General features: G+C 40.1%; 1 protein-coding gene across 1 annotated transcript in view; it reads left to right on the top strand.

Annotated features, from left to right (window-relative positions):
• adgrg6 (adhesion G protein-coupled receptor G6) overlaps positions 1–12,579 on the top strand; it is a 110,803-nt gene that overhangs the window by 32,050 nt on the left and 66,174 nt on the right. The window lies entirely within an intron of this gene.

The following is a 12,579-nucleotide window of genomic DNA, read 5'->3' as shown; positions in this document are numbered from 1 at the left end:
CAGTTCACATTTTGCCAGTAAAAAAAACCTCAAGTGTAACATGGTTCGACCTCACAGAAGAAGGCTGAGACATCTGTCTGTGTTCAGCCTTGTAATGTATTGAAAAGAGATTTCTGAGACGTCTCTCAAAGTATGCAACCTTTTGATTGTATCATATATATATCATTGTTGCTCTATATGTTGTTTGTGTTGTAGCAAATCATCTAAGAGGAACAGAAACTCACCTGTAACTTAAAAACGTAACCCTTACATACTGTTCCGGGTCAAATTTGACCCATGTGTTTACATTTGAGAGCTGTGAAAACACAGTAAAACATTTCTTTATAGTCAGACTTTTCTTACTGTGACCCACAGTATCAGAAAATGGGAAATTAAATGCATCATGTTTTACATTTTGGTATAGCCAGGCAGGGAGTTCCGGTCCTCTCAAATGATGCCAACGCGGTAACTTAAAACTGCATTCTATCAAAAGGCCACCAGGGGGCGACCGTTTTGGTGTCAAAAGGACTTCCGTCTCTATACAAGTCAATGGAGAATTCACCAACTTCTCACTTGGTTTCTAACCTCTGCAAACGTTTTCATAATGTGTTTATGGTCTCAATCGCTAGTTTAAAGCCTTCTTCAATGCAGTATGATGTTCATTTGGGACATTTTGGCCTCCCTGATTTTATATTTGACGATAAAGAAGGGTATGCATTAGGGCTTGGCTACGTAGTGATTGACAGGTTGATTGGTTCACAGGTTCAGGAGGGCGCCTCATGAGCCCATATAAGTAGAATCTGTGTTTTTATTTTTCCCGGCATGCACCTGAAATTTTCAAGATGGTGCTGCCGAGATCCGAAACTATTGGCTTCCGAGCAGCAATCCACAAACCAATGGGTGACGTCACGGATGTTACGTCCATATCTTATATACAGTCTATGGGTATAGCTGATACACATTTTTATATATGCAAACAACACAAATTCAAAAATCAGCATTTAAACATGCTGCTGTTTTCTTCATATTCTATCAAATGTTCTCCTGGACCATAAAATAGTGATTGAAAATTTCTTTTTTTCTGTAAGATTAATCAAACAGAAAGATTAATCAAACATTGTTTAATGACTGATGGGGGAATTCATGAATGTGAATTGGCGTAGAGACTGATTATGAGTCAGAATATGAACAATATGTCAGGGTTAGAATAAATGAGCATGAAACAGAGCAGCAATGAAAATAAGCTTATCTGGATCTGGTTTAGGGGTTTTGCAATTTATCCCAGAATGCTTTGGGCAAGCAGGATGGTACAGTCCATCCAACACGCAGGCAGACAGAAACACTTTATATACTCTCACAGGCAAGTGAGAACCACTTACTAACAACATCCAATCATTATTGCTGTAAATCTGGCTTGAGGGGATAAAACATTCTCTCCTCTACGCTCTTCACTCTTCTGCTCATTTTTCATTGATCGCTGCTTCTTTTATAAAAAATAAAAAAAAGAACGCCACACTGCCAGAGCTGTGATGCTGCCAAACCTCCTGTCTCCCACATCAGCATGAAAACAAAAGCCTTTTGTTTCCCGTCTCTGTCAGATCGGGGTAAATGAACAGTAGTTTGGGTTGTAGTTCGGCGCTGCCTCTGACAGAGAAGTGTACCCACATGTCGAGGTTTCAGTGTTCTGCTGCATGAAACAAAACTTCATTTCAGCAGCGTTTTTCAGCCGCAGCAGCTGGCTCATCACGAAATTTCATCACTCGTTTCTCTCATTTTACCAGCTGTCCCGTTGAATAGAATAAAACTTTACAAAGTGGGTGATGGACAGAATGTACAACCACAGAGTAGCTTTATTTGGACTATGGCTGGTGGCAATTTCCCAGTATACGTCTGGAAGTAGATACACATCCATTACATCACTTTAATCATTCATAACATTTGAGGACACTGAAATTTAGTGGGTAAACCAGTCCTTTCTCTTTATTGTTAAACCTTCATATTTAAAAGACAGAAATATGTTTCAAAACCGCTTCGGTTAACAGTCACTTGGGAAGGAAGTCCATTGTTCCCTTTCTCATTGTAAATAACCAAATATATTTAAAAAAAAAACTTTGCCTCCTGTATTTCTGTAGAAACAAACCAACTGTGGTGAAATGTGATGCACTATCATTTCATTATGTTGCAGTTCAGTAAGATTCAGGACTTTAAAGAGGGCGTATTCTGCACATTTTCAGGTCGATATAAGTTAAAAGCTTCTTATTTAAACTGTGTATTTTATGCAGCCCATCAGTTCAGCCTCTGTCCCAAATATGCTGTTTTAGCTCCTGTCTCTTTAAGGCCCTCCTCCCCCCAAGCTCAAGAGGGTATGTTAAAAAAAACCCCACTATAGTAGGATTTCACTTCTTTTCGCCTTCTTTACTTCAAATGTTAACTTCTCAACTCCATCCGTACATGTTGGAGCTGGATCAGATCTGAGATATAAGAGTGGACAGTGTGAACACATGGAAACACCTTAGTAATGACCTTAGCAACCATTTGTTGGCATGTGTGAACAATCTGACGTAATCACAAGCAGGAAGTAGAGGTAACTTTGCAAACAAAGCGTTTACAGAAGGTTGAAGACCTGACCTTTGTCTTTGATTGATATATATATATAGTGGTATGTTTACATACATTCACCTCAAGTTTCGTTTTTTTTCCCTCGACCTTTGCCAAACACATTAAACAGTACAAGACATCATTGTCAGCTGTGGTGATTTACTTTTGACAGTTTCTAAACAAACCAATCAGCTTTATGATGATGAATATAATAATTAGTTTATAGTGGTTACCAGTAGAAGCTAGTGGTGAAAGTCTAGAAATACAGTAATGCTTAGTCAGCCTTCAGTTAATACATGTATTTATTCACTTTTGCTGAAAGACTGAACGGTGAAGAAAAGAAAGTCTGGATGTGTTTTCACATATGTTCCAACTGTCGCTCTTACTTGTGCGCTCTTATAAAGACAATATGCCTCAAAATTAAAATTGCAAGTACTGCTTTGATTATACAAATCTTCTTTAATAACTGCTGGAAAATTAGTGCATCAAGGTGGAATGAAGGCAGCAATTATAAACGATGAAGACATACAAAGTGTTTGGGGACAAATCAAACTCTGTCAACTCAGGGTAAAGCCAGTAATTAGCAGCTACACACACACATACATACACACACACACACACACACACACACACACACACACACACACACACACACACACACTTGCTCTCTCAGTACCGGTCATTAGCGTCATTAGCCTCGGCCTCTGAACTATAGCTGACGTGTTTTACAGCTGTTGGTTGTGTCACAGGACTCTTTAGGTGTCAGAAAATGTTGGAAGGTGAATTAACTGAAGCGAATGAAAGAGTGACACATTCACACACACACACACAGACACACACACACACACACACACACACACACACACACACACACACACACAGAAGCTTATAAAACAGCAGGCCATCCCAGTAGCCCGCGCCCAACCTGATCTCACCTCTCACTTTATCCAAACAGCCTTGCACACACACATGCTGAGTAAACACACACACACACACACACACACACACACACACACACACACACACACACACACACACACACACACACACACACAAAACAGTGAAATCTAAAACCTGAAACAGTGTTTGTTGAGTCATCTCTGCTCAGGATTTATTTGGTCTGTGAAGAGTTTTATTGAAGCGAATGACTCGCTGATGATGTTGTTTTGTGCAGAAACTGTAGGCGTCTGTGAGTGACCTGCAGTAGCTTATTCTTCTTCTTCTTGTGTATATATATTTATATGTGTCTATATTTGCTTTGTTGAGCATGAAAGTAGCATTTTAGCAACGCTAGCAGCACGACTTAATGGATAGCAGTGTCGCTCTGTCCACCACTTTGGTCCAAAGTGAAATATCTCAACAGCTATTTAATGGATTTTGTACAGAGAGTCGTGTTCCTGAGAGGATTAATGCCATATTTGTCATATCAGAGACAAAGACTTAATTAAGGGATTCCACTCATCTCCTCCTCCTCCTCCTCCTCTCAGTGCACAGTATTCTTAACCCTCACAGTGTTATTAGCTACAATTATAGCTTTCAAACCCGTAACAGGACCTTCAAAGCTCCTGGTAAAGTAGGACAAACTGTAGCAGCATGTTTGGTTCAGATCTCATCCTGATTCCTGTTTGTCGAAGCAGGAAAGTACGTCAGAGACACTAAATGGATCCTTATGGAGTTTCTCTCATCTGTAACACGGAGAGGGGAACCTATAGGGACACACGTGTGAGGATGCACGGACACCTGTTCTCATGTTTGGCACAAATTTATTTTCCTGCAGTGCCTGTTCTGCATTATGTCAATTAGGCTAAACCTCTGGGGCTCGTCACTCTGCTCTGTTTGTCTCACACACACACAAATACACACAGACACACACACACACACACACACACACACACACACACACACACACACACACACACACACACACCTACCTTTGTCTCCTTCTCCAATATTTGACATCTGCTCTCCTCCACACATTAAATGTAAATGAGAGGTGGTGACGTCTTTCCTTCCCCGTGTTTCTCATTTCCTTCCTTTCCCCAAATTATCTCCTTAATTTTCTTTCCTGATATGTTTGCTCCTCTCTTCATTTCATTTCATTCTTTATTTTCCTTCTCCATATTTCCCTCTACTTTCACTTCCTCTCAATATCAAGCTATGGCTTTTCCTTCTTTCCCTGAATAACCTGCACCCATATTTCCTCATTTCCTTTCCTTCCTTCTTATTGCCTTTTGTTTTCAGTCAACCGTTTCTTTCCCATCATTGTGTTCCTTCCTCGCTTTCCTTTCCTGTCAGATCCTCTAATCTGCTCTACTCTACTTTCCTTTTCTTTTGTTTCCTCTCTCGACCTCTGACACTCCTTGTTTCCTCTCTCCTTTCTTCTCCTCACCTCTCTTTTCGTTTCTTCTCCTCTCCTCCTTTTGTTTCCTCTTCTTCCTTCTTGTTTCCTCTCTCCTTATTTCTTTTCTCTTCTCTTATTTCCTCTATTCTCCTCTTGTCTCCTCTCTTCTCATTTTGTTTCCTCTCCTCTTTTGTTTCCTCTTCTTTCTTTTTTGTTTCCTCTTTTCTTGTTTCTCTCCTTCTCTTATTTAATCTCCTCTCCTCTTGTCTCCTCCATTTCTTTTTTGTTTCCTTTCCTCTTGTCTCCTCTTTCCTCTTTTTCCTCTCCTCCTCTTTTGTTTCCTCTACTTTCTCCTTGTTTCCTCTCTCCTTCTTTCTCTCGTCTTCTCTTATTTCCTCTCTTCTTTTCTCCTCTCTTCTCCTTTCATCCCGACTCTTCTCTTGTTTCCTCTCCTCTCCCCTTGTCTCCTCTCGTCTCTTTTTTTCATCTCCTCTATTCTTGCTTGGTTCCTCTCCTCTCATTTCCTATCCTGATGTCTCCTCTTCTCCTTTCTTGTTTCCTCTCTTCTACTTTCCTCCCCTCCCTTCTCTTCTCCTCCTATCTCCACCCCTCTTCTCTCTCCACCTGTTTGTGATCAGGAGTGCAATAAAACAGACATATTTTATGTGTCTCTATTAGAGGTGCGTTCATCGTACCCATTTTAAAGGAGTTAATTCAACAGTGGCACCTTAATGCCTCCTCGCTGGCTGTAAGTGACCTTCACTGCTGCTAATCAGAGCAAATATAAAACTTTATGACTTCCTCTTCACATGCTGTTGAAACGATGCTCTGCCGCTGGACTGTTAACTAATAAAGAGAGACATCAAGACAGAGCTGCAGAGAGGGAGAGGACAAGTTAACATCATTAATAACGTGTGTGTGTGTGTGTGTGTGTGTGTGATGTCTGCAGGATTACTGCTGGCATAGATACACACATTTACATTTAGATGGCTGGTTGGTTTTGGCAGCGCGAAGACGGCGGCTTGTCACTGAGTCAACAGAAGACTTCTCCAGCGTTAAGGAATTAATTTGAGATGTTAATATTTTACAGCCTTGGCAGTCTTGTGTCAGTGTTTCCTTTGTGGACTGCTATAAATTTCAGCCTGTGTGTGTTAATTGGATTGAGAATCAAAGCCAAGTCAAATAGAATGAAAATGAATTTATTTACAGAATGTGTGACAAAGCCTGAAATTTTCGGCAGATGTTGGTTACGAAATAAAATAAATTAGTTATTAGCTTTTATTTATACATCGAGGGGTCGACTCCGAGCCTTGTTCATGTCAGTAGTGTCTTGTCTTACACTTGAAACTGTCCTGGAAAACTGGTCTTATCAGAAGTACAATGCTAGCAGACCAGTGTGAAAGAAGCTTAGCGATACTTCACAGTTCTTCAGGTACTTGGCAGGTCGGTTTCTCCTGCATCTTGGACAAGTTTCACAGTTTCTGCCTCTTCATGTAATCCGGGACCGACTCCATGATGTTGAAATCAAGGCTCTGTGGGGGCCAAAGCATCTGCTGCAGGAGTCTTTGTTCTTCTTGTTGCTGAAGATAGTTCTTTATGGCTGTATGTTTGGCTGGATTATGGATACAAATCTAAACATCTAAGTGCTTTAAACTTTTTGCATGCTACTTTATGTGGAATAATTGGTTTCCATGGCTCCTCTGTGAAGCATTAAGAGCACTGGAACATCCTCAATGATGACAGATCTGATGGATTTCCGGGTCACATGAAGATTAGAGAAGTTATAAATCATTATAAGTCATGTGAAAAGATGTATTCCTGTTATTTATTAACCTCAAGGACTCCAGGGCATTTGCAGTGTTATGCATGAGTTGTGCCAGCAGTGATGTTCAAACATGAGCTTTGTATGTTGAGAAGGAAGAAATCCCTCATGACATGAATGTGGTTTAGGTAGAACAAGGAATCCCTCTTATATATACTAATATTTCTAAAGTGTACTTGAGTGCATCCAGTCCTTTGTTATGTTGTCTTGTTGTACAGTGAGGCAGATGATTGTGAAACCAATCTCTCCTGTTGCTTCCCACATTTGGTTATCAGCACAGTTATATATTTGCATCAGGGGACTTCCTGCTTCCTGATTGGCCCATACACACACACACACACACACACACACACACACACACACACACACACACACACACACACACACACACACACACACACACACACACACACACACACACACACACACACACAATCCCCACTGTAAATTACAGTTTCTCTGTGCGTGTGTGCATGTGTGTGCATTATGTCACCAGCCTGCTCCTCTCACCTCCAGGCTGATAGTTAAAGCACTAAACTATAAACTTCATGGAGGAAATTAAAGCTGAAACATTTGGCTTATTTTGCTTTAAATGTTATAAAGTTATGTTTAAATTCCACTGTGTGCCTGATGAAGTGTTTTTAGACATTAAGACTGACACATTTACTGTCATTTGACCTATGGTGGCTTTACATTACATTATATTTAGAATCTTTTTGATATTTTTTGTATTCAAATCTCAACACACAGACCTAAAACACATATTTTTTCTATTTAGTGTTACTTACACTTCCAGATGATATCATAATTTTTGGACTGAAACATGAATAAATCTCCATAAATCTAGTCAAAGAAATGAGAGGGAAAAAAGGCATCAATTTTAAACAAAAGATCCTCTTTAGAGCCTGTGTTTGGTTTGTCCATTCTGGGCTACTGTAGAAACATGGTGATGTAACATGGTGGGCTCCGTGGAGGTGGACCCACTCCCTATAGATATAAAGGGATCATTCTAAAGTAATGAAAATACAACGATTCTTATTTTCAGGTGATTTAACACTAATTAAAACATACTTATGAGTATTATATTCAATTTGTCCCATTGTTGGACAATTTGTACAAACAAGAAATAAGTCAGAGTGATTTAGGAGAAGTTCTTCCTCCATACTTTACTTGAATATAAGTTCACAAATGTTCTGTGGTGGATGTCAGGAAGGTTTTCAAGCAAAGTAGAGAGCAGAGGTACAAGAAAAAGTCATTTTTACAGTACAGTGGGATGAAATCTTCTGTCAAATCTTCTCTCCATTTACATATGTATAGCAAACTTTCATTCTTGTGATTATTTCTTCCATTGAAGTTACTCGAAGTTAGAATATTCTGCCTTTCTGCTGCAGTTTTGAAAATCACGCTTTATTTCTTCTTGAGCTGTCAGATTCATATCAGGAAGGGAGCGACACTCTGGTTCAACAGTTTAAGAGATTTGCATTGCAAAGCGCTGATTTGATTTCACTGTATAATATTAAAGAAACAGTGTCCCTGTGTGGCTAATGGGGGACAGATGAAGGATAATTACATGAAGATGAGGGGGAACTGCCACTGTGTGCCGGAGTAATGCAGGACAGATGCAGGACAAACAGTGGTTACCGGTGTACCAGGAACAGCGGTGCTTCCTCCACAGCAGGGATGAGAGGAATAAGATACAGTAAAGGAAGTTTGCTTTGCTGACTAAGTGTGGAGATCACCTACAGAGAAAGACCTCCGGATCCCAACAGCCGTCTTGTTAAATCAGCCGCACAGTCAGCACAAATGCCAGCTGATTCAAGACGGTTTCTTTGTTTTTAGGATTGGAACTTTTCTGTTTGTCTTTAAAGAAATAATAAATCTCCGAATCATAACTCAAAAACCAGAACACACAGACACCACACACCCACTGTATAAAATTAAAAGAACCTGGCTGGGGAAGCATACAGACAAAATTTATTGCAACATTTTATTCTTTATTCTGTCACATGTGAGCCGGTCCAGCATAAATAGACTGGGTACGTACAGACAGAAAAGTAGGGAAAGAACAGGGTGTGAGACCCAGTGGACACAAGGTTAGAATTGTCTCCGACTATTATGTCCAAAAATACGACAAAAACACTGAAATTTATGTCTGCGTGTAATGATAGGCCTACGCTCCCAATCAGGCTGCAACCACTGTAACTCATGGAACAATAAAAAGGTTCTTTCTTTTTTTTTTAATGATTTACTTCAATGATTAGAGAGGCAGTAATGTCACTGCAGCAACCCTAACCCTAACCCTAACCCTTTGCATTGAAGCAGCAAAACTTAAGACTGCAATTATAACCTTTAAAGTACAAAGTAAACAGAGCATTCATTCTAACTAGACACCCCCCCTCCTCCTCCAGTTTTGGATCTTTAATGAACAGGGGATAGAAGACACCCTATGACGTCTACTGACGTCAGTTTTCCAACCAAAACCAAACCAGACCTGACGGCTATAAGAAGGTGAATTCGACACGTGCGCATGTATATTTGTATTCCAAACTTATAAACAGTTTAATTTTCTTGATTTCAGTTTCATGTGCTGTATACGTCCTCGTGCGTTGTGTGGTTTTTTCTGCCATCCGACCGCGACCACACTTGGCCAGAGACACTAAACTCACTATCCAACCAACTGTTTGCTAGTATATAAAATATTTATTCTGTAATCAAGAATACGTAAATCTCTTGTTGCCTCAGCTGCGACTGCACAGTGATGGATTTCCGAGTGTATAATGCCATAAAAAGTACATTGCAGCTAATGTGACAGTGAAGAGAATACAGAGAAGTAGAGATTTGTTATAACTGTGACACTTGGAGAGAAAACTTGGAGAGAACACTTGAAAGAGAAACTGGTGTGTCGTTCTGTTTGCTTCTGCTGATCCGGCGGGTCGAAGCCTCGCTGCCTCCAGAGCTGCGCTGTAGATGAGAGGATGCAGAGGAAACTTGAGAGGCAGCTTGTAGGCTTTCGGGGGATAAATTATGTTGGTTGTTAACACATACAAACACGCACGCACACACATATATGTATACACACATGCGCACACACTCTCTCGGGGAGTGTAGACTTCCTTGGTCTGATTCACTGATTTCATTCAGCTTGTAGAGTAAGTAGCTTTGTTTCTCTCTTTCTCTCTCTCTCTTTCTGTGTGTGTGTGTGTGTGTGTGTGTGTGTGTGTGTGTGTGTGTGTGTGTGTGTGTGTGTGTGTGTGTGTGTGTGTGTGTGTGTGTGTGTGTGTGTGTGTGTGTGTGTGTGTGTGTGTGTGTGTGTGTGTGTGTGTGTGTGTGTGTGTGTGTGTGAAAGAGAGAGAGAGAGTGGGGCTCAGTATGTGAATCGTGTGGCTGCTTCTAGTTTTTCCATTAGTGGGAAAAAGGAGTTTTTTTGAAGCTCGGTCCAAAACATACACACACACACATACACACACACACACACACACACACACACACTGTACACTCACAGTAGAATAAGGTTTGACTTTAATCTAAAGTAGCATAAATGTGCACATATGCTTGAACACACTGGACATTTACTTAATCCACTAATGATTATTTTCTTGATTAATTGATTAATCGTTTGTTCTATAAAACATCTGAAAACTGAAAAACGTCCATCACAGTATCCAAGAGCAGCGGTTCCCACGTTCGGTGCAGCAAGAAAAGCAGCAAATTATGACATTTGAGAACCTCGAGCCATCAAATGCTTGATGTTTTTGGCTGGAAAAATTACCGAGAATACTTTATATCAGCACTCCTCTATATGCATGTGTAGAATTTATACTTATGTGTGCTTATAGACTTTATTTAAACTCACCAGCTTCAAATTAAAGGAGTATTCCACTGAAATTTTGCGTCTGAAAAGTTTATATCTACCTTTCTACACAGGTGCTAGACGGCAGGAGTGCATTGACATATTATGTTTTTAATTTGGAGAACTTGGTGTCTTGAATATAGTTTTGGCAAAGAACGCTGAAAATATATGAAGGCAGGCAGATTTAAAACAGGAGGAAGAGAGAAAAAGAGGACAAATTATGTCTCTTCCATTAAAATCTAATAAAGTCATGTACATCAAAGAAGGTGCAGGATTTACTGTCACAGTAAATGAAGTGGTTGTTCCGGATTAAGCCAAAAACGCACCTTCTTTGGCTATTAGGAAAAGGTTGGAAACTGGTGTGTTTATTCATGTTTTTTTGTTTAAATAGCACATTTATAGATTAATACATATTTGCTCACTGCGTTTTTGACTAAATGGAGGTTAAAGTCTTTTCCCAACAATTTCTTGGTACATAAATTTCTTGGGCTTATTTTTTTTTATTGCTGTTTTACTGTTAAACTACTTTGATTTTTTGGATTTGCTGATTTTTCAGTCTCTCTGTAATTTGAGGTCCAGGCAGCATTACAGCTACAGTCTTATAAAAGTGAAAATAACTAATATTCACACACGCAGCATTTTGAGCAGTGACTTTGAGGTTTTTTTAAAGCGGAACTGTTGGACTTGTTTGGTGAAATCTGCACGAGTCAGTAGCTTCTGTCAACACGCCTACGAGCAAGGCACTGTGAGGCTCGATGTTGCAGAAAAATGTGACCTCAGTCAGCTTTTCTTGGATGAAAAAGGGTTAAAACACACAGAAACACACACTCTCTCTCGTGTTTGTGACGTTTCCAGTGCGTTGGCTGTGGTTTTGGCTGCAGCGAAGGCTGAGCCTGAGATCAACGGAGGCCATTGTTACTCCGAGCGAGTGAGACAAACCATTCTTTCCACTTTCCATTTCAGCTCTTGTCTGTTTTTTTTTTCTTTATTTTGTGTGTGTGCGTGTGTGTGTGCGTGTGTGTGTGTGTGTGAGGGACGGCTCATCTTTCTAGCGGTTTGTTGATGAAGGCTAACATGTTTCATGTTTCGAGTGAAGAATCAGACGCCTATGCAAACTGATCGACGGCATTTCAGCATATGTTTTTATGTTTGCTTCTAGAGAGAAATTTACTGCGCATGACTCATTTACTATGAAATCTCAGCAGTAGCATCTTGATTGGAAAATATAAGTTTGAAGGGACAATATGACTCCATACATGCAGTCTGAGGTACAAAACATACTGGCTGTGGTTTGCAATGCACAATGTTTTATTCTTATCCGTCATATAGCTCCAGTTTTGGATAATTTGAGATAACATTTAACAACATCTACTACATGTCCTTACCCAAATATTTCTCAAAGACAAAGGTGACTTTTAAAAAAAAATCTAACTGGCAGGATCGCTCTGCATGTGCATGGTTTCTACTTCTACAGTTGATATGTTTCTAACCTGAACCATACAGAGGTAGGAGCTGGTGTGACCGCTGTGGGATCGTCCACTTCTCTCTCTTAAGCAATCAAACTGCTCACAGTTATTGATTGATTGAAATGTTCCTCTCTGGGCTGCTGAACCTTTACCTAACTCCAAAACTTGTCTTGTCTCGTCTACTCTTTGTTGTCTCTTGATTCCTTGGGTGCCCACTGTTAAAGATAATTCCTAAACTACTCTCCTTGTCTCGTATAAAAGTCTTGGTTTTGTCTCCTGAGTCCTTTAAGACTTCGTAACCTTCTTGAAAACTTTTGTCTGACCTCCTTGACTCTTGGCTCAACAAGGATTCCCTTGAAATCTACCTACTTGCCTGATTTGTATCCTACCCTTCTTTCACCTTGTGTCCTTGTCTACTAGCATCTTGTCCGCTAAGTGATGTAATCCAACCTCCCAGTATAACCTTGCCCTAAAAGCTTCAGTGTCCCTTTTTGAAAAGTTCATGAATGTATCATCACCCCCA

This window comes from Scomber scombrus, chromosome 17 (genome assembly GCF_963691925.1).
Source record: "Scomber scombrus chromosome 17, fScoSco1.1, whole genome shotgun sequence".
In the NCBI taxonomy this organism is placed as follows: domain Eukaryota; kingdom Metazoa; phylum Chordata; class Actinopteri; order Scombriformes; family Scombridae; genus Scomber; species Scomber scombrus.
This window is presented reverse-complemented; position numbering and strand designations above follow the sequence as displayed.